Below are 22,470 nucleotides of genomic sequence, written 5' to 3' on the forward strand. Positions count from 1 at the left end.
CAGGCTATTTCCAGTTGTGCTGTTTTGTTTTTACAAAGCATTTCTTGATGTGCAGCACATTTTGCAATGTGTTTCTGCCTATAATATTGTTTCAGGATATGTTTGCATCGGAGAGACGGGGTGTCTCAGGAGCAGAGGCAAGCGAACTACACAGTCAGAGCAGCATAGAGTTTTGAGTTTTATTTGGCATATGCACACACACAGGTATCCATTTTTGATAGCCTCAGAAGATGGCAAGCAGAAACTCCCTAAGCAAGTGCAATAGAAGCACTAGTAAGCTAAACCAGAATCTCTCTAAGCAAGCACAATATTACTTACTGACCTTGAGAGAGGGATGAAATTCTGGGAAGGAGTCTGCCTGCAGTGCTTTCAAACCTGCTTCCAAGTGCATCTTTCCTCTCTCCTCCACTGCAGCCTCCCTCCTGCTTTTACTCTCTTCAGAGTCTGCAGCATTTTTTTCCACCTGCATGCTGTATCTGTGCGGCCAACACATGATACAGAGCCCAAGTGGAACACCTGCTTGCAAAACAAATCCTTGTAAAACAAGATACGTTAGCAAGGTTTCTCCCTAATTAAAAATCAGTAAAATAAGATGAAAGGAACATATATTTGCATCTACAGCCTTTAAAACTGTCAGAATACTTTGTTCCATCCCAGGATCATTCTCCTGTTGGGCCTCTAGACCCTTTCCAAATTCATATATTTTCAAATTGTAATCTTCGAAAGCTGACACCATTTTCTTGCAAAGCATTAAGCATGGGGCCATGCTATTTGTCTGCACTGCACTACATCCTCCCTGTGCCCCTTGGCCAGGCTGGGCTGCTCCAGGAGGCAGATGATGTGGCAGGGTGAGCAGGTGGAAGTGTGAGCTGAGCTGGGCTGCGTATGTCCTGTGGGTTTCAGGTAGGACAAGCCTAGAATCTTAGTAGAACTGGTTTTTAGCCTTACCAAATAAAAACCAAACCAAACCAAAACAAACAAAAGAAAAAAAAACAACTTGTTATATATGTTTATGGTAGTTATAAAAAGTTAAAAGCCTTGTGATACAGAAATGCACAACATACTGTGAACAGGAAAAGAATGAGATACAGTTCAATCAGAGAAGGACATTAAAATAGCAGAAATAGTGAAAGAAACCACCTCCTTCCCTACCTTCCTCTATAGAAAAATTAGACTGCCTTGAGGAAGGTACAAAACAGATAATCTTGCTCCTTACAACTTTTAGTAACAGTGCAATTTGCAGTTGCCTTTTCATACTTCTCCAATTTACATGCAACCCTAGCATACTGCTGACTGTCATGCCCTGTTTTGTATGATCAGAAAAGTGTTACTATTGCCATGAAGCGACATATTACCTTTCATTAACCCTTACATTTCCTAGATGATTGTGTTTTTTCTCATTTTGTGACATCCATTCATCACACTCTCAGTTGTAGGACTGATAGGATTGAGATCTTACTTCTTCAGAAGTGATCTTACTTCTTTAGAAGTTTAAAGCAACTATTTCTTCTTCCTGGTGATTATAGTGATAGTGAATTTTTCAACTAAAATGTAAAACTCAAGGGTGTTATAGAATAAATAGAGTAGATATGCTAAGCCATTTTTAAGTGACAACACTTTTCGGGAAGAGAAGATAAAGTTAAGGAATGAAGCAAGTCATTAATCTGAGCAAAAGTGGAAAAAAAAAAATCAGGGGAGCAGAAAAATGGATAGGGCATGCACAAATCAATAGTAGGACTGTCATTAAACTCAAAAGGAGGCAAGTTTTGTTCCCTAAAGAAGGACAATTTTTGCAATGACCCTCATTGACCACTTTGCATCATATCTCTTTGAAATTCTAGGCCCCTTTCAGTCAAATTTGGCAGAGAGGAAAGAGTTTTTTAAATGTTATTTTTTTTATTCATTGAAGATGATAATGATCCAGTTGTAGCAATAACATATTTCAATTTGAAAAGTGAGTAATAGTGGTATTCCCCGAGATCTATTTTTCAGCGTTTTTCAGACTTCACATACAGGAACTTCCTACCAGGTCAGTGACAGGTGAACACAGCTCAAACAGATAGCAGATCTTTGTGAAGGATAAAATGCACACAAGGCATGCGATTCTGAAATTCAAAGGAGATTTCAAAGGTTGTATTTCAGTATGCTTAAATAATGTTCTACCTATTCTGCACTTACTTAGAAAAATCTAAAATCTATTTTTCAGTAATTATCTTTTTTTCATTTAAGAAGACATTCCAATAATTCATAAGCTTTACCTTCATTATCCCGTGTTCATTTTTATAGTTCCTCACTGCAGAAAACTGATGTGGCCCAATTTCACTAGCCATGATAACACAGAGCAGACTCATCCGTGCTAATAGACACGGCCACAAAGGGGTGCAGATTTCAATTGACAGCTACATACTAGCACAATAATGGTTATCAGGATACTGTAGGAACAAAGTAGTTATCTCAGAATTGTACAAGGTATCAGCACTTTTTCCTAACTTCTAAAGCCTCTGCATACTTCTGTTTACATTGCCTGACCTCTGTGAATTTGACAAGTACTGCCAATACACACACACACACACACACAAAAAGGTAATCAGATGACTGTACTAGGCTTGTGAGATTTATAATAATGTCTCTTACCCATTCTCCAGGGAAACAAAAGACTTCCCGATGTGTTGGATCTGGTTTACATATCAGGCCCTCTTTTTGCCTCGGAAGGTTGTCACCCAGAGCAACAGGCCTTCTTTTTTGTCTTGATGGAGGAGCTCATAATATCGGAGACAGGTTGACTATCTCAGGTGACCCTCCAGCCTCTTTTTCTTCCTTTGATATCTCTGAAAAAATATGTAATTTATATTTGCATTAAAAGACAATTTTTCATTTTTTTTATCATCAGTAGCACTGGGACTTAGCATTACCTTTTGGGCTTTTGATGACCTATAGTATAAAAATATCTGTCCTTCAAGTATTTCTAATGTACAGTAAAATCAAATATTTTCCTTTTAGCTGTTTTAAGAGAGTTTGGCAACATTTAATGTTTTTTGGTACTAAATTCAGTTCTTTGATCTTCCTCCAACATTACCTAATTCTGTTCATAAGTTGTTGTGTTTAAGTGGAAAGAACTGACTTGTGGATAAGACAAAGCAGTACTCCTCTAGCATCTGATTCACCAACTGCTCTTGCATACATGCAGTTTCTCCAAAGGTGATAAAGGATTGCATATTTTCTATGGAAAATATTTCTTATCATATTTCTATGAAAATTCTTTTTTTGCCTTCGAATATACAAAATCCGAACATCCATGCTACCTGTGATTTTATGCTCCTTCTGAAAATCCTTGCTTTTTTCCAGACAAGAAAACGTATATTTGTGTGATCCATGTTTTATTATTTTTAGATAAAGTGATGACCATTAGTCTTCTGAGTAAGACTGACATTCACTACCTAATTTTTCCATAAGAGTGCAATCCTTATTCTTGAGATGTAGTTAATATAGCGAGGCTAGAAATGATGGAAGCCACACCGAGCTTGGTCACTACTTTAAAGGTATCATTTTAAATCATATCTATTGAAAGTGAAACTGCCTAGTCATTTCTGTAAGCTAGTTGAGCTTATTTTGATAGCATACGTTTAAAGCGTTGATCTGAATGATCTTTTGTAAAATCTGGTGATATTCAGAAGGCAGACACCTTTGAGGTCTATAGAATAATATCACTCAGTTATACCAGTTATTAATCCACGTTTGCTCACGTTACTCATCCTTTTAACTGAAGATTGGGTTTCATTATATTATTGAACTTAAGGGAAATCAAGTAAAATTGATTTTCAAATGGATTCTAAAATTTGGTTTGTGTTTTTAATCCCTCTTTCTAGGAAGACATCGTGTCAAGTGATGCAGTTTTACACAGTAGATTGAGGCCATGATCTTGGCTTTATAAACAAATACAGCAACAGTGGTAGTGGGAATCCATGATTTTATTTTCATGCAGCTTGAATGGTCTTTTCTTACTTTTATGTAATTATTATTACTATTTATTTGTATCATTTTTATTAATTGATGTTTTTAATTTATGCAAGTTCTGAAAGTAATCAACTGGTTTTCCTTGGCCCAAACAAAACACCATGAGGTTTCCCTCAGGTGGCCGTGGCCTCTTAATTGTTTGTTACTCCTAGTGGCTTCTTCTCTACTAATCAGTTTGTAGATGAACTGCTGAAGAATAATGAGGTTTTCTTAGTTGAGTGAAGTATCAGAATATCAGTGAAAGGGTGTCTGTAGTCAATGTTTTTCATATTTGCATTAAAGATCATAATACAAACAGATTTCTGAGATGGACATATACTGGAGTCACTTGGAAGCAGACAGACAAACACAACAACCAAGCTAAAACAACCAACTCAGCCCTCACAAACCCCCTGTCCCCCCCCCCAAAAAAAAACAACAAACAAAGAAAAACTAAAGCAACAGCCATACAGATAGACAAACAAACAAACAAAAAAAAAATGAAGAACAAGAAAAAAAACACAATGGAAACTATGAAAGAGACAACGAGAGATAGAGAGATGATGGGGAAGAAAATTGTCAGCAATACCTGTAGACAGTATCTTCTAGAACTAACAGTGCAAAGGCAGATATACATATGCAATAATAACACCAAAAACAAGATCACTACTGCATTATAATTCATAAGTCATTCTCTTCTAGGAGGCAGTTCTTTTGTTTATTACATAATCCTGGAATGCAATGAAATAGCAAGTATCAACTAGTAACAGTGTTACACTATCTCCAGCTCTAACATTAGACTCCTTATCTGGTTTGGACTAACGGGCTTACAGCAGGTCAGAAAAAGACTCGTGTAAATACTAAGGACAGAGAACTTTCTAAAAAGTAAGCAGCTAATCAGCAGTATTTAATCTGTAGGAAAAAAAAAAAATTACTGTGCTTTGACTAATTATAGAAATATTTATAAGGCCCCATCCATACAGAATTCAGAGATTTACAGTACAAGGTAGTAAGAATCCCACGTGAATTTTTGTCCTTTTCTCAGAGCTGAAGTTAGAAAAGCACTGGACTGGGCTCCCCAGGGAGGTGGTTGAGTCACCATCCCTGGATGTTTTAAAATCCGTTTGGATGCGGTGCTCAGGAACATGGTTTAGCAGAGGGTTGTTAGAGCAAAAGTAGTGTGGTTAGGTTATGGTTGGCTTCAATGATTTTTAAGGTCTTTTCCAACCTGAGTGATTCTATGAGTGTAAGTGAGAAAACGACCTGCCAGAAATCACAAAACATACAGAGAAATTGTCTGTAGCTCTGTCAAGGGTTGAAGCCTAGCAAGAAACCTTTTTTAATGTCTTTGAACTATTTCTGAAAACTTTCTGAATTCTGCCTCTCCTCCATTCTTTACATAGCTACAATGTATTAGCCAATTATAATGATCTCAAATTTCTTTTTGTACTGTTTTTAATTGCTACAGTTTTCCAGAGCACATTGTGTATCAAACCTAACTGTATAATCCTCACTGTAAGGGGCTATGAGTCCTTTCCATTTTGATTGGAGAAGGTAAGGCCATGGATATATTTGATTTAATTTATGATTATCAATTTATGATCAGATATGATACAAACTATGGAACACTTACAAAGCTTTACTTTCTGTGCTTTGATTGCTTCTGCATTTGCCAAAACTCTCTGTCCCTATTACTCTAGTTGTTCAACTGTGGAATATCAAAAGGATATGATACTGTAGGAGTAGAAATTATCCCACAAACAAAAACAAGTGCACAAACTTGAAGTGCAATTTCTTGCTCAAACCAGAAAGGCCAATAGATTGGTAAAGAGCTTGACACTGTCAACATGTCAACACTTATAGAGAATGCAGGTAACAAAAGTTTGTTTGTTTGTTTTTTGTTTTTGTTTTTAACAGGAGAACAAAAATAAAAACAAAAAGGAAAAGGCCATGCTTAACTGATCTGGTGACCTTCTGCAATGGAGTGATGGCATTGGTGGACAAAGGGAAGGTGACTGATGTCATTTAGCTGGACTTGAGCAAGGCCTTTGACACGGTCCCCCACTGCATCCTCCAAATTGAGGCCACCTGATGGATAAGGAATTGGTTGAAAGGATGCAGACAAAGGGTGGTGATTAATGGTTCTATGTCCAGGTGGAGGCTGGTAACAAGTGATTTCCACCAGGCGCCTGTCTTGGGGCCAGTGCTCTTTTGCATCTTTTTATACTGACATCAGTGAGACAATCGAGTGCACCCTCAGCAAGTTTGCTGATGACACTAAGCTGAGTGGTGTGGTTGACACGGTGCAAGGAAGGGATGCCATTCAGAGGGACCTCGACAGGCTTGAAAAGTGGGCCTGGGTGAACCTGATGAGGTTCAACACAGCAAAGTGCAGGGTTTTGCTCTTGGGCCAGAGGAATCCCAGGCATTTATACAGGTCGGAAGGAGCAGTCCTTGAGAGCAGCCCTGCAGAGAAGGACCTGGGGGTCCTGATGGATGAAAAACTTAACATAAGCTAGCAGAGTGCTCTTGCAACTCAAAAAGCAAATGGTGTCCTGGGCTCCATCAGAAGAGGGGAGGCCAGCAGGGACAGGGAGGTGATTGTCCCTCTCTACTCTGCCCTCATGAGGCCCCACCTGGAGTACTGAATGCAGGTCTGGAGCCCCTAATACAAGAAAGACAGAAAGCAGTTGGAGAGGATCCAGAGGAGGGCCTCAAAGTTAGCAGAGGTCTGGAGCACCTCCCCTACAAAGACAGGCAGAAGAAGCTGTGCTTGTTCAGCCTGGGGAAGAAGAGGCTGCATTACAGCCTTTCAATACCTAGAGAGAGCCTAAACAGGAGGGGAGTCAACTCTTTACAAGGGTAAATAATGACAGTACAAGGGGACATGGATTTAAGTTGAGGGAGAGAAGATTGGGGTTGGCTGTTAGGGGGAAGTTCTTTACAGAGAGAGTGGTTAGGTGCTGGAACAGCTGCCCAGAGAGGCTGTGGGTGCCCTGTCCCTGGAGGTGTTCAAGGCCAGCCTGAGCAGTCTGGTCTAGAACCAGATATAGAGGTTGTCAACTCTGCCTGTGGCAGGGGGTTGGAGATTCGTGATCCTTGTGGTCCCTTCCAACCCGAGCCATTCTGTGATCCTATGGTTCTGTGAAAAAGCTTGTGGATTACTCTGTATAATTATAGATGTTCATTTGACCCCAAATCAACAATAAAGGTCAAGTGTCTTGCATAAGCAGAACTGGATGCATTTACATTATTGCTACCCTAATACTGTGTCTTACATGCCACCTGCTGGACAATTTTTCTATTTTATTATCTTATACTACTCCTGGGAAGTAATTGAAATGATTGCACAGACCTGGGAGAAATGTCTCTGATTTTCTTTTTTTTGGACTACATACGTGACTTCTCGCTTGTTTTAATAGCCTTAGAGAAAAAAGGTGCTATAAAGGGTTGAGAACATGTCAAACATTTTGATTCGTTGGTGCCACAGTATCCTTGATGTAGTGATGTATATGCCCACTTAATAAGTGCCAGTATTTGTCCTGTCAGAACAGCTCTCATTACTATTGTGTGCAGAAATAGTGACAAACAAAGGGAGAATTTAATTTGAAAATCTGTACATTTCATTAACGGCATATCTTTATTGTATCACCTTTTCAACAAAACTTCCTAATAAATAAAGGTTTTGGTTTTTTTTTCTTTTTTCTAACTTTCCATAAGTTGAGCTTGCCATAATTTAAGTTTCATTACATTTTTTTTTCCATTTTGTTTTGGTTTGAAACAGCACAGATCAGGTGATTTTTCTGCATCTTGAAGATGCATGTTCAGCTCATTTAAACGAGCTGTCAAATCCACCAAAAAAACTAGCTATGAAAGCCATTTCTCATCTTCACCTTTAGGAACAATATTTCTTTTGTATTCCATACATGACTTGATTTCATTTCGCAAATCATCACATCCTCTTAGCACTTTACCCCAACTTAGCCACCTTCCTTCAGAAAAGTTAATGATGTCCCCATAGTCAGCATCTATATTTCTCATGAATTGCTGTAATTAGCAACTATTCAGTCCATTGGACTTAATGATATTCAGTGCGGCTCCTCCGAGAGGGGGGGTTTTTCTCCGCAGTCCAGAAAGGATCTCTCTCGACTTTTTCGAATGTGCTCCCTGGGAGCACAGCATCTGTCGCTCCTCGAATCTCCAGTTGCCTCTTTAAGAGAGGCTTTTCACTTCTACCCTTGTGGTCACAGAATACAGAAGTGGAGCCACAGAGAACCACACTACAGAGAATTGTCGCTCGAAATGAAGGCACGGACACAACATTCAGAACCAGGCGTAGTGCATTCTGCATATATGTACACCTGGCAAAGTCCAAACCGCTCCTTTCCGATGTGCGGAGAAGAGCCCGCAAGTCGGAGAAAAGCTGCCGGCTACAGTCGCCCTTTCTCGGCGACGGAGGGACACGACACCACGGCTGGAGGCTGAAAGCGGCATTCGGCGACAAGCGCGACTTCTCGGGCAGCAACGGCAACCGCTCCGGAGCAGTTCACCGCGAGTGCCACTTCCGAGCCGTGAGAGCGAAGTCGTGCCGTTCTGAAGCCGAGAACGGCCGAATTCAGCCTGCTGCCGTTCCTCCGAGGGGGGAGTTATTTTCTCCGCAGTCCAGAAAGGATCGCTCCCGACTTTTTCGAATGTGCTCCCTGAGAACACAACATATGTTGCCCCTCGAATCTCCGGTTGCCTCTTTAAGAGAGGCTTTTCCCTTCTACCCTTGTCATCACAGCTCGCGGGGAAACTGCGTGGGGAGGTTGCTCTCACACCAGCGCAGATTAATTCACTTTCTCTTTAGCCCTTTTTCCTTTGTCGTACCCTCAGTTACACTTCTACATACCCTCCATTCTACTTCTGTATACCAGTAACAATTACCTTTCTTATACCATCAAAACAGTTTGTCCCATTCCTTTCAAAATCCACAAATCAAACCGTACAATTCTTCAGCTTCCACAAACACCCAGCACTTGGTCTCTCATGATTAGGTACTCAATTAGAAAACTGGTCCCATTATTCCATTTATGTTCCTAGTTCCTTATTTAATATTCCCCCTGGCCCCGCTGCAACATCCTTCCAGTGTGCCAACATACACCTGAGAGGTGTTTTGTTTGTTTTTTTTTGTTTGTCTGTTTGGTTTGTTGTTTTTTTTTTCTTGCGTGAGAGCAACCTCTCCACACCGACTAACTAACTAACTAACACTAGAGGAGCATACACATACACTATGGAATTTTGAGCGACAATTCTTTGTAGTGGGCTTCTACGTTTCTCCACTCCTGTGTTCTGTGATCCACAAAGCAGATCAAGAACAAAACAGCACCCAAAGCTGAGAAGCAGAAGTGTTTTTTCATAAGACAGATAAGGTTTTAAGAGAAGATGCTGCTTTCCACCAAGCATAGAATTGTTTTTTTTCTTTTAATTTCTTTCTTTTCATTTTTTAATTAGTAAGCAAAATTGGATATATCCACAGCCCATAACAATTCACGGAATTCCTTTGTTGTTCTTTCATACCCCTACAAGGCTTGGCAATAATGCCCAATCCATAATCAAATAAGGAAAAGCTGCAGTTAGGTTTGTCACAGGAAGAAACCTATTCAAGTCCCTGCAACAGTAAGCTACATAAGTGCTGTTTCCAGTTATTTAAAGACACAAGTTGTAAAGTGAACGAAGGAGGTAGGAGCTCCTAAAAACCCTGCCAATCTGAAAATGAAGTTCCTTACTGATCATACCTTAACTACTACCTGTAAAAACCACCCCTAACTGGCAGATTACATTGTCGGAAATACGGGTGCCTCTTACCGCAAAAATCATCCATAGATGATTTCGTAACAACAGAAGCAGCTAATGCCCAATAAATAAATAAATAAATAAATAAATAAAAGGCTTACTTTTTTGGAATTAATTTAATATAGACTGAGAAAACAAGTAGGAATACATAAATTGTTGTACATGCCAGGTTACTCTGGCAAGAAATTAAATAAAACTGAAACTACTTATCAAACAATATTATCTGATTGAGAATTGCAAATTTGCCTTGAACACAAACAGGGAAAAACCAGGTTATAGTCCCAGAAGTTACAGAAATCTTCAATAAGATATGCTTAGGAGTGTGGGTATCAGGGATACCTAGCAGACCCAAAAATGCAGCCCTAAACTAGCCCTAAGCCTACATACACCAACATACACATTGCAACATACACCACTCAACTAAGATGACAATTAGCTCAGCAGTGCAGGAGAGAAGGTGAAGTCTGGCTCATCATAAATATGCATAAGAGTGCCCATCTCAGTGGGAGGGCTATTCATATTCTGAATCCAACAGGCCTACCATCTCTTAAAGTAGTTTTGTAAAAGTATCTGATTTAACGTGGGAGCGAAATGCCGCTTCTGCTGTTATAATCAGCAAGATGAGTATTTCATGGTCTCTGCTGCCATCTACTGTCATTTATTGGTACTAACAATTCTTTTTGGGATTGTCTTCATTCCCATAAATGGGGGTCTTTACTAATCCCTACCACCTGTCCTTTAGATAATCCTTCCACATTAACGCACGCTTAGTAGATACGATGAAATAATTAATAAGTACCAAAATTGTAACTTGTGTATGATAGACTATTCTGTTTTGCCAAGAGGCCCTCAGCCAAAGAACAACTTAAGGAGCCTCTGACATGAGGTCAAACTGTCCCTCTTTTGGATTAGGCGGAATGTAACTGATGCTCCCCTACGTTTTTCCTTCCAATTTACCTCTATCCCAGGACAGCAGGGTGTCCAGGAATAATGGCCTAGTGCTCATTCATGAGCAAACGTGAGAAGTTCATCAGCAATATATGCTTAGCTAGCAGCAATTCTTCTTTAGCCAGTATCTGTATTTTCAGTTGAATGTCGGGAAAATTGTGAGCCTGCAGTACTCAGCCAATGGGGAAGCAGGGCAGGGAGAGATAAGCGTTGGCCGATAGGGAATCAAAGACCTGATGGCTGTTCTCTACTGGAATGTCCCCTAACACCTTTCCGACAATGTAATCTGCCAGTTAGGGGTGGTTTTTACAGGTAGTAGTTAAGGTATGATCAGTAAGGAACTTCATTTTCAGATTGGCAGGGTTTTTAGGAGCTCCTACCTCCTTCGTTCACTTTACAACTTGTGTCTTTAAATAACTGGAAACAGCACTTATGTAGCTTACTGTTGCAGGGACTTGAATAGGTTTCTTCCTGTGACAAACCTAACTGCAGCTTTTCCTTATTTGATTATGGATTGGGCATTATTGCCAAGCCTTGTAGGGGTATGAAAGAACAACAAAGGAATTCCGTGAATTGTTATGGGCTGTGGATATATCCAATTTTGCTTACTAATTAAAAAATGAAAAGAAAGAAATTAAAAGAAAAAAAACAATTCTATGCTTGGTGGAAAGCAGCATCTTCTCTTAAAACCTTATCTGTCTTATGAAAAAACACTTCTGCTTCTCAGCTTTGGGTGCTGTTTTGTTCTTGATCTGCTTTGTGGATCACAGAACACAGGAGTGGAGAAACGTAGAAGCCCACTACAAAGAATTGTCGCTCAAAATTCCATAGTGTATGTGTATGCTCCTCTAGTGTTAGTTAGTTAGTTAGTCGGTGTGGAGAGGTTGCTCTCACGCAAGAAAAAAAAAACAACAAACCAAACAGACAAACAAAAAAAAACAAACAAAACACCTCTCAGGTGTATGTTGGCACACTGGAAGGATGTTGCAGCGGGGCCAGGGGGAATATTAAATAAGGAACTAGGAACATAAATGGAATAATGGGACCAGTTTTCTAATTGAGTACCTAATCATGAGAGACCAAGTGCTGGGTGTTTGTGGAAGCTGAAGAATTGTACGGTTTGATTTGTGGATTTTGAAAGGAATGGGACAAACTGTTTTGATGGTATAAGAAAGGTAATTGTTACTGGTATACAGAAGTAGAATGGAGGGTATGTAGAAGTGTAACTGAGGGTACGACAAAGGAAAAAGGGCTAAAGAGAAAGTGAATTAATCTGCGCTGGTGTGAGAGCAACCTCCCCACGCAGTTTCCCCGCGAGCTGTGATGACAAGGGTAGAAGGGAAAAGCCTCTCTTAAAGAGGCAACCGGAGATTCGAGGGGCAACATATGTTGTGTTCTCAGGGAGCACATTCGAAAAAGTCGGGAGCGATCCTTTCTGGACTGCGGAGAAAATAACTCCCCCCTCGGAGGAACGGCAGCAGGCTGAATTCGGCCGTTCTCGGCTTCAGAACGGCACGACTTCGCTCTCACGGCTCGGAAGTGGCACTCGCGGTGAACTGCTCCGGAGCGGTTGCCGTTGCTGCCCGAGAAGTCGCGCTTGTCGCCGAATGCCGCTTTCAGCCTCCAGCCGTGGTGTCGTGTCCCTCCGTCGCCGAGAAAGGGCGACTGTAGCCGGCAGCTTTTCTCCGACTTGCGGGCTCTTCTCCGCACATCGGAAAGGAGCGGTTTGGACTTTGCCAGGTGTACATATATGCAGAATGCACTACGCCTGGCTCTGAATGTTGTGTCCGTGCCTTCATTTCGAGCGACAATTCTCTGTAGTGTGGTTCTCTGTGGCTCCACTTCTGTATTCTGTGACCACAAGGGTAGAAGTGAAAAGCCTCTCTTAAAGAGGCAACTGGAGATTCGAGGAGCGACAGATGCTGTGCTCCCAGGGAGCACATTCGAAAAAGTCGAGAGAGATCCTTTCTGGACTGCGGAGAAAAACCCCCCCTCTCGGAGGAGCCGCACTGAATATCATTAAGTCCAATGGACTGAATAGTTGCTAATTACAGCAATTCATGAGAAATATAGATGCTGACTATGGGGACATCATTAACTTTTCTGAAGGAAGGTGGCTAAGTTGGGGTAAAGTGCTAAGAGGATGTGATGATTTGCGAAATGAAATCAAGTCATGTATGGAATACAAAAGAAATATTGTTCCTAAAGGTGAAGATGAGAAATGGCTTTCATAGCTAGTTTTTTTGGTGGATTTGACAGCTCGTTTAAATGAGCTGAACATGCATCTTCAAGATGCAGAAAAATCACCTGATCTGTGCTGTTTCAAACCAAAACAAAATGGAAAAAAAAATGTAATGAAACTTAAATTATGGCAAGCTCAACTTATGGAAAATGCTTTCATGTGTTTTGATATGCTGGCTAAACAGAGTCCAGTGAGCAGTGAAAAATACACACCCTTGCTTTCATTTCTGATAAAGAAATTTGAGAATAGGCTTCAAAACTAAAAAGGCTGAAAAAGAGACTCGCATTTACTTTATGTCAACATGAATACATTAGCTGCAGATTTTCAAATTGAATAAATAATGTTACAATCAGACATTCAACAATAATAAATATTTGATTATGTCTCCTTACTAGACTTTTATAAGACATGTCTTACCAGACAAAAATATCCCTTGCTTCACAATCATTATTGTCATTATTGCTTTATTATTGTCATTACTTATTGGCAATAGGTGCATTTGTGAACACTGTCTTTGAAGATGAATCACAGAAAGAGCAATATTTCAATCAAAAACCTGTGGCAAACACCTGGAGAACTCCTTAAAAATTGCAACCGCTTCCCTTGAATCAGATACTGATGCATTCGTTTCACAAAAGCAAGGTCAAAATTCCCACTCGTGTTATGTTTTCTTATTTTATGTTTTAGTCATATATTACAAAGAAGCATTGTTACTCATATCTATTAAGGACATTTAATCTTCAGCCCAAGACAACGACTCTTCAGCTAATGCCACCCAGGCAAGCCAGATGATTGGTGATGCTGAAAAGGCTCAGGAACATTCTTTCTTTAAACAAGCCAAAGTCCATTCAAAGTCCAAAACTTGGCAAAATTCAAGCTTCATATTTATTTACACAATAATATTATTGGAATATGGATCAAAGATATAAAGAAGTCCCATTCTTGCAAAACCACATAAGCCTCAGTATATATAAGAATTCACTTCTTCGCTTTTTTTCATCATTCCATGTCTGTCATTTTTGTTGTTGTGTGACATCCAGCAGAGCGGAATGCCAAGATCTGTCTGTATGAATGCCAAGACAGTCTTTGCAAAGCTTTCAGATGTGACCCATGTTTGGTTTTACTGATTGGCATATTTGATTTTCTTGCCTCATCTTACTAACACCATTTATAGCTGGAACTTGTTGTCCATCTTACATTATTACTAAAGAATTACTGAGCAGTACATTGTATCTGTGACAAACTAATTGTGGGAGGTAGATTGTGTTTTTGCACTGGAAATTTCAAGTAGTTCTGTATGTGGTGTAGGATAAGTTGTTTTTCACAAAGAAAAACTGCTGAACAGAGTACAGTTGAGACTGGGGCATTCCCACCTGAGTAGAATTGGCACAGGCACTAGGTAAGATAATTACATAGGATAGGGGAGAGGCTAGTACAGGACAGACTTGTGTGCTAATTTTGGAAAATATTCTCCTATTGCCATAAAAAGTACAGAAAATACCCAAAGGCAGTGGCTTGGTAACAGACATTGTATGGGAATGTAAAGTAGCAACAGTGTCGGAAGATTGTGAGCTGAGATGCTCAACCAATGAGTGTCAGGAGAGGCTTTACCTGCGTCAGACCCAGGGGAAATAATAGAATGGATTTCACTGACGAGGTGCATGATTTCTCCCTTGTCAGTAGGGGGTGTGCGCTCATTATTGCAGTAATGAATAAACTGCTATTCATAGAGATCTTTGCCTGATTAGAAATTTTTGATCTTGAGCGTGTTTCTCACATTATGAATAAATGCTTAGTAGAAACACATCTATTTATTCAGTGTTGTCTCTTTTAACTGTCTCATTTAGTTTGTGTAACATTGACGGTAGCATCCTGTGTATAACTGTGTATAACTGTTGTCCAAAGCTTCTTTTCATGAGCACATTTTCATTTTGCAGCAGTTGGAGTAAGGTTATCTGGCTTGCTTTTATCTTTTTCAACCAGTGATTATTTTTTATCCTGCTTTCATTTAGTCACTGAACACAAGTAGTGAAACAGTAATAAGGACACAGCTGTATTTTAGGAGATGAAAGATTGACCTCTCTATCTTGTAGAAACAAAAAACTTTAATCTGTTCTCATGTTGCAATAAACTATTATTGGGAAAGAGAATAGAGAAACTAACTCTAGAGCCTGCAACAAACTGACCTCACAATGATCATTATCCCAAAAGAAAAAGATCACTTTACCATACCTCACCCCAAATATCCAACCCTTCCAGAGGAAAGATACCTGATCTTTTTGGGGCCGAGATTCAATGACAAAAAATCTTAACAGCTAAGATTTAAGATGATTTTTGAATTTCATAACCCTCATCAACAGTTTCCATATCCTGGTAAGGTCAATAAGTTAAGGAAAGTTATGAGGCTGCACATCAAGAAGGTTGAACAAGAAGGACAGAAAGCTTTTAGCCTTTATAATAGCTTACTTATCAAGCCTAACTTTTATTTCTTCTACTTAGGGAAAAAAACATCACTACATTTTAGGTATTCTAAGTATTTCTAGCTACTGAGTATCTCTCAGTGCAGCTAACCTTCTCCTGCTGACGTTTTGATCTGAATCTGAAATGTAATCAAATGTCACAAAATAAACACCTCTGTTTATTTTTCACTTCAGGGCAATAACTATTAATATATTAATATTGCAATAGCAATAGTTATCAAAGTGAAGAAGTTGTTCACTTACCACAGACAAGGAGAGTGTTCACTCTATTAGGCAGTAACAATAGCTCTGTTCCCAGGAAATTTTAAAATTTAAGAAATTCTTCTCACTGCCAATCATATAACCATACTCAGTTCATGGACAGATGACTTGTTGCTAAGCAAATGAACAGTAATTATTTTTTTTGTTAATTAGAGAAAGGGGAAGTGCTTCAAAAACAGGTGAATTTAAGGTGACAAACATTCTCTCTTAATTGAAAGTCAAACATTCTCTCTTAATTGAAAATCAGACTGGTTCTATGTTTCAAATAAAAATAAATAAAACAATTTTTAATTTTCATTGAGCTTTCTTTTTAATGAAAAGCCACTGTTAATTACATGAAGAAGAAAACATCGAAGCTATACCTAGGTAGAATTAATCTCAAAATTAATACAGATCACTGTTTTTGAGGACGGGAGTGGAGAGTGGGCATAGGAGGTAAGGATCAAGAGAGAAAATGAATATGGACCTGATGTCTCTAACAAGTGACCTAGTAACTGGATGTTTAGGCATGAGTTCCTTGCATTTGTAAGTTTTACAACTTACCACACAAAAAATAGCAGGGACTTACAGAGCTATTTGGCTGCACAAGCACATCTTCCCTACTCACCAGAGAGATTGTGATGGTGAGACAGACCAATCAGGAGTACATTGGTTGGGCCCTCCACATCCTTAGCAGGTCCACAATGTTGCTGACCTGATGACCTCCATGAATTCTATTGATATGTCCAGTATTAAGGAGAGCTGAGGACTGGACAACCCTAGGCTCCATATAAATTTCCTGGTTTTGTTGCTGTTATTGTTTGTTTGTTTGTTTTCCTCAGGATTTTATATCCTTTTGTGTTATTTATTTCTCTTCTGAATCCTTGTACTGTTAGTGCTTCCCATTTCACAGTTCATACTATCCCTGTAGTTTCACCTTATTCATTTGAGTCAGTAATCTGAGCCAAGGCAATGTGGCATGTTAGACCAAGAAATAGAATCCTTGCTGAACAAGAAGCTAAAGTTAGGAAAAGGAGGCTCATACAATCCTGGCTTTGCTCCCACCTTATCCAAGGCAATTGTAATCTTTACTTTTATCCTTGTCCACTTTCTAAGTAAGAGCAAGTAAATTTACTTCGTCTTCTCCTTCTCTTCTTCTCCTTCCCCTTCCTCCCCTCCCCTCCTCTTTCTTTCCTCTCCTTCCTCCCTTCCCATGTAGGGAATTCCCTGCCTTTTCCTTACACAGTAAAAGTAATTTTCCTTCTGAAACTGTCTGTAGAAAATGTCTTGATGTACAAAGAAATGTGAGATATTCTATCAAGAGAATGGAGGAAAACTGTATTGAACAAAGGAAACAACGTGTAGTGCAACTAAATCTGAATGAAACCCATGTTTATTGAATATTCTTTCCCATTTTTGAGATTGCCTCTGGCAGGTTTAGCACATGAAAACCTCGGTCTCAGCTCACTAGGTAAGTTCTGTTTCCCTCCATTTTCTGCTTTCTGTCCTTGACTTTCAGTTCAGGTTACTGTTATATTCTTCTTTTCACTCTTCTCCCTCAAAGCAAAATCATACAGCTGTACTAAATGAGGATGCAAATTATTTCAAGAAACAGTCATTACAGACTTATTATAGACAGAGTCTATAATAAAGAGTTATAACAAGGGGTTGGGGTGAGGGGCAAGGAGATGGGAGAACCAAAGGGACATTCCATACCATACGGCATTATGTGCAAAGAAAGTTTTGAAAGGAAAGTGAGTGAACGACTGTGTGGTGCCCAGCCATCTGCTGGGTTAAACCACAGCACAGTGGTCTGTTATATAGGCACCAAGTACTAAATCCAGTTCAGAAATACATCGGCCTTCTCCAGAATCTATCATTTATTAATCACCGCACCTTGTGTTCTTCCAGTCCGAATCCTTACTTTTGCCTTCCATCCTCAGTCGCAGTCTCTTCTGAGGCAGATTTTCTTTTATTTATTAATTTATTTTGTTTATCCTACAGCAGGAGTGAAGTCAATCAGCTTCAATCGATGCTGACGCTGTGAAACACAAAAGCACTGCATCAAAACAGGAACATTTGAAGACAAGTTTTCTTTATGAATACACAAATAATAAACTCCAGCTGCGTCCTGCCAGTGACTACATCAGCTACACAAGCTGTTTTATTTGTTTGTTTGTTAGTTCAGGACTTTTGTTGTGTCTGTGTTCGTTTGGATTCAGCATTACATACCTGAATCAAAGCATTTGCCTATGGAGACAGTCGGTTCTGTGAGACAGAAGAACTTAGAAGATCCATAAACATAAATGAGTTTATTTCAATAGTGAAGTGAGCAGCAAATGGTTATTTCTTAGGGACAGGCTTCACAAACAAGGATCTAAAAACTTTCCTTGAAAATACAAAGAATTTTCATGAGATATGACGATCTGCTTCTTCTGGACATCAGCTGGTTTGGATATCCATCAACCTCTTCCTTTTTAGTAGTTTCCCTAAAATGCATCCAAGTAGTGATTTGCAAACTGTGTCATGTTGTGTACCAATGAGCTATGCTCAGTGATCTCAAGTCTGCCTGCAGAGCTGTAATCCCTTCGTATCAAAGTCTGTATGCTGTTCTGAGTGTCCTCTGTCTGAAAGGTAGATGAGTGATGGTGTGTATAGTTCTCTGCTGACCGTCGATAATGACCGCTTCAAGATATAATGTATGGAACAGCCACTGAAATATTCAGGAAAATAGGATAAAAATAGGTTGCTTAGACTGAAGATAACGTATTCATGCACTATAGTATAAACAAAAGATCAAGAGATTGAACAGAAGAGAAAAATCTCAATAAATTCAGCTACAAATGAATAAGATCACAACTGAAAAAAACAAAGAAGAAAAGTATACAAGTTTTTCCTTCTAGGTTAGTAATATTTGAGGTGACTATTTGAGATAAAATCAAGAAAGTGAAAATGTAGTATTACATTGTAGCACAAAACATCCGCACTTATAGGCATAGGTGTGTTCACAGTCCTGAAGTTGACTTAGCTCCTATTGGGTATGGTAGGAGATACAGCCAGTTGTAAGCTTTTTTTGTTTTTGTTTTTAGGTTAGATCTTAGTTCATTTTGATTATTGGTCTAGAGATAGTCAGGCTCATTAAAGAATTGGACCCACTCTTATACATATAATTTTACTTCAAAAATCTCTTTTTCTCTCATTGTTAATATTCTCTCATCTTTAATATTCACCAATAAACCTCCAGAGAGCAAGACACATTGATATCAGTGCTCTTGTAATACATGATGAGTGTGTCATGTTTTCATAAACACTGACAAAGAAATTTGTATTTTTCAGTCACAGATTTTCCTTACAGTCTCCATGATATATGCATAGTTGTATCTCATGGGATAGATTGAAGGACATACTGTTGAAAACCCTTTTGTGAATTCAGTCACTGAAAATGAGAGAGCTCTTCATTTTCATCCCATGAGCAGCTGGAACAAGAGAGAGAGAGCTTTTTGAACAAGTACATCAAAACTCAGGGTGCTTTTCCATTTGGTCAGCCTTGGTGTTGGTGAGTAGACAGAAATAAATTCATGGCTTGTGTGGTTTCAGTTATGAAGATTTCTCGGTGTTGTTAGCTATCAGTGTTTCAAAACTGGGGAAATAAAGCCAAAAACATGCTGAAGAAAAAAAAACCACAAAAAAACAAAGAAGAAGGAGAAGGCAATCCCTCTGTGTCACAAGACCAGTCCAGCTGAACAGGAAATTCCAACTTGACAGAATAAGAATATATGAACTCCAAAAATAAGGTCTTGCTTCACTAGGAGAGTAAAGAGCTGCTATTTGCATCTGCAAAGTGAAAACAAAGTCAGAGTTCATCTTAAGTTAACGCTGGCCAGTGTGATGCCAGATAACAAAAACCGATTTTTTAAGTATGTCAATGGCAAGAGGAGTTCAAAGGAAAACGTTGGAGTGATGCTTGTGACACTTAAGTGGCCACTTAAAGGGAAGGAAGAGGAAAAGGCAGAGGCATTTAATGCCTTTTATTTTCAGTTTTTAATGGTAACAACAGATCTCTAGCTGCTAGCTCCTCAAAGTTGTGGGACCAGGACTAGCCAAACAGTTTTTTCCATCCCTGGTCTATGAAGACTGTAAGGGACTAGTTCTATCAGCTGAATGTTCCTAAGTCCATTGAATCTGACAATTCATCTCAGAGCACTGAGAGAGTTAGTGGATATTATAGGTGGATCTTATTCGGCAATTTCCTAAAGGTCTTGGGAATCTCTGGAGGTCCCTGCTGACTGGGAGCTAGCGAATGCTATACCCATCCACAAGAATACTCAGGAAATTACAGCCCTGTCAGTCTAATTGTAGCCCCTAGAAAAGTTACAGAGAAGTCTGTCCCAGGGAATACTGAAAGTTGTTCATAGAACAAAGAAATTATCTGCCACAGTCAAAATAGGTTCATGAAGAGCAAGTCCTGCCTTAGTAATTTGATTTCATTCTACAATAAGGCTACCTGTTTGGTGGATGAAGAGAAGGCAGTGGGCATAATCTTTCTGAATTTTAGTGAAGACTTTGATACCACCACTCACACACATAAATTTTCCACCTGTGAGATAAATCAATTCATGTTATGCTGGGTGATGTGCTGGCTTAGCAGTAGAGCTCAAAGTGTCGCAGTGAATGTAGTGAATGCCACCAGTACACACATGCAGGACTCAGTTTTTCTAGGTCTACTCCAACTGAACTATTCTGTTCCGTTCTATTCTACCTCACTGTTGAATATTTTAGACTAAATATTGTCCAAGGATGCTCGTTCCTCTTACTGTACTGCTGAATATAGGCCATTAGGATTGCAGTCTTCTGTATTTCCCAAATCTTTGGGGTTTTTAAGAAATGTGAATTTAAACAGATTCTTTTTGGGAGCTTGCTTCGATTAATATGACTGGAGTATTCAAAATAATGCAAGAACACCCATATTATGTACCTCCAACAGGATCAAACGTGTTGTTAATATGATTATTTTTTACTTATTAGTAGAAATGCAAAGACTCATTACTTTCAGTGATGTCAAATTGTTCTCAATATTACATTAACCATGATTATTGGAAATTTCCTTTTTAGTGTTGACCAAATATTTGACCTGCCACATGTGAAAAACATTTCTCTGCCATCAAGCCAAACACAGTTGGATACTTTGTCTCCAATTTAATTGCAGTTCTGATGGAAGATACTGCCTGTACACTAAATAAGAAAAATTAAGAGAAAAGAAAAAATTCATTTTGGCAAAATAAGTTTCTATAGAAGCTTTTAAAGTTTTATAATTTCTTAATTAACGAACAATGCTGATTTTAAGAGAAGTTGTGTTTGTGTGCTGTCTAATAGGACATTTGTGTGACCTGATAATGGCTCATTTTTTTTACTCCTAAAGTAGATGGACCAACTCTATTTTGTTCTGCACTGTGAGACACCAAGAATGTTGCTCAGGAGGTGTTCATGTGTATTCATAGCGAAAATTTTAATACGCGTCATAAGGAAGCTTGATCTAGAAATCAAGTTGAGAATATGTATCTATAAGCGTGAAAAGTAGCAGGCAAGATGATCAGTCGAGCTTCTGCAATTTGAATATGGAGGACTTCTATATTTTGAGAGGTACAAGCACATGTTCTGCTTGTCTTTTACTGTGGCTTTCCTTTTCAAACAGGCAAAACATAAAAAGAAGGGCTCCTGTTGTTATACGGATTATCCACCATGTTTTAGATATTGTATCAACTTATTCTCTATTTTTTTTTTCTTTTTTTTTTTTCTGAGCTGCTGAATGTCTTCAGGGAATCCTGGACTGTATCTATACTAGATATTCACATCATATGTAGGGAGAAACAGGTAGTGAAAGGACAAGAGGAAATGGTTTTAAACTGGGAGAGGGTAGATTTAGACTAGATATTAAGAAGAAATTATTTAATGTGAAGGTGATGATGCACTGGAACAGGTTGCCCAGTAAGGTTGTGGATGTTCCCTCCCTGGAAGCACTCAAGACAGGCTGGATGGGGCTGTGAGCAACCTGGTCTCGTGGGAGGTGTCCCTGCCTACAGCAGGGGGTTGGAAATAGGATGACCTTAAAGGTCCCTTCTAATCCAAACCATTCTGTTATTCTGTGATTCTATGATCATACAAGAGTTAGTGAGAGTCCAAACTAGAAATAGTGTGTGACATGGACTGTAGGTCATGTTGAGGTTTATGAGGAGTTGTGACATGGTTAAAAGACAAAGAAATCTGAGTCCATTTTTTAACCAGGCAGCCACCTGCCAGGCTAAACAATAACAGTCTTTTTGGAGCACAGAGTGAGGCAGGAAGGGTTAAGACAACAGCAGATTTGACTGGGTCATGTTAACACAGGGTATTCTAGTTTCATAATTACTGGTCACTATGTAGATTTTTTCTCTATTCATGGAGCTCCTTCAGAGTCTCCCAATGAAATTATGTTGTGCAGCACCTTAGTTGCTGTTTATTTGCCTGTCACATTGCCACCTCTGGGGGTTAGATTAAGGCTTTTATTTTTGCTATGCTGTGTGGCCTTGGATTCAAGAATCAAGATAAAATTGGCTAATGCTTTGTGTGCATTCAGCATTGCAATCGTCTTTGGGCTTCGGAAGACATTGTTGATAGTCTCAGTAATTACACTCTTAGCTTGATTTTGGGGAGCCTGGCTATGGAGGAGAAAGGGCTTAACACTTTTCAGCCATT

This window comes from Tetrao urogallus (genome assembly GCF_951394365.1).
Source record: "Tetrao urogallus genome assembly, chromosome: 7".
NCBI classification, from domain to species: Eukaryota; Metazoa; Chordata; class Aves; order Galliformes; family Phasianidae; genus Tetrao; species Tetrao urogallus.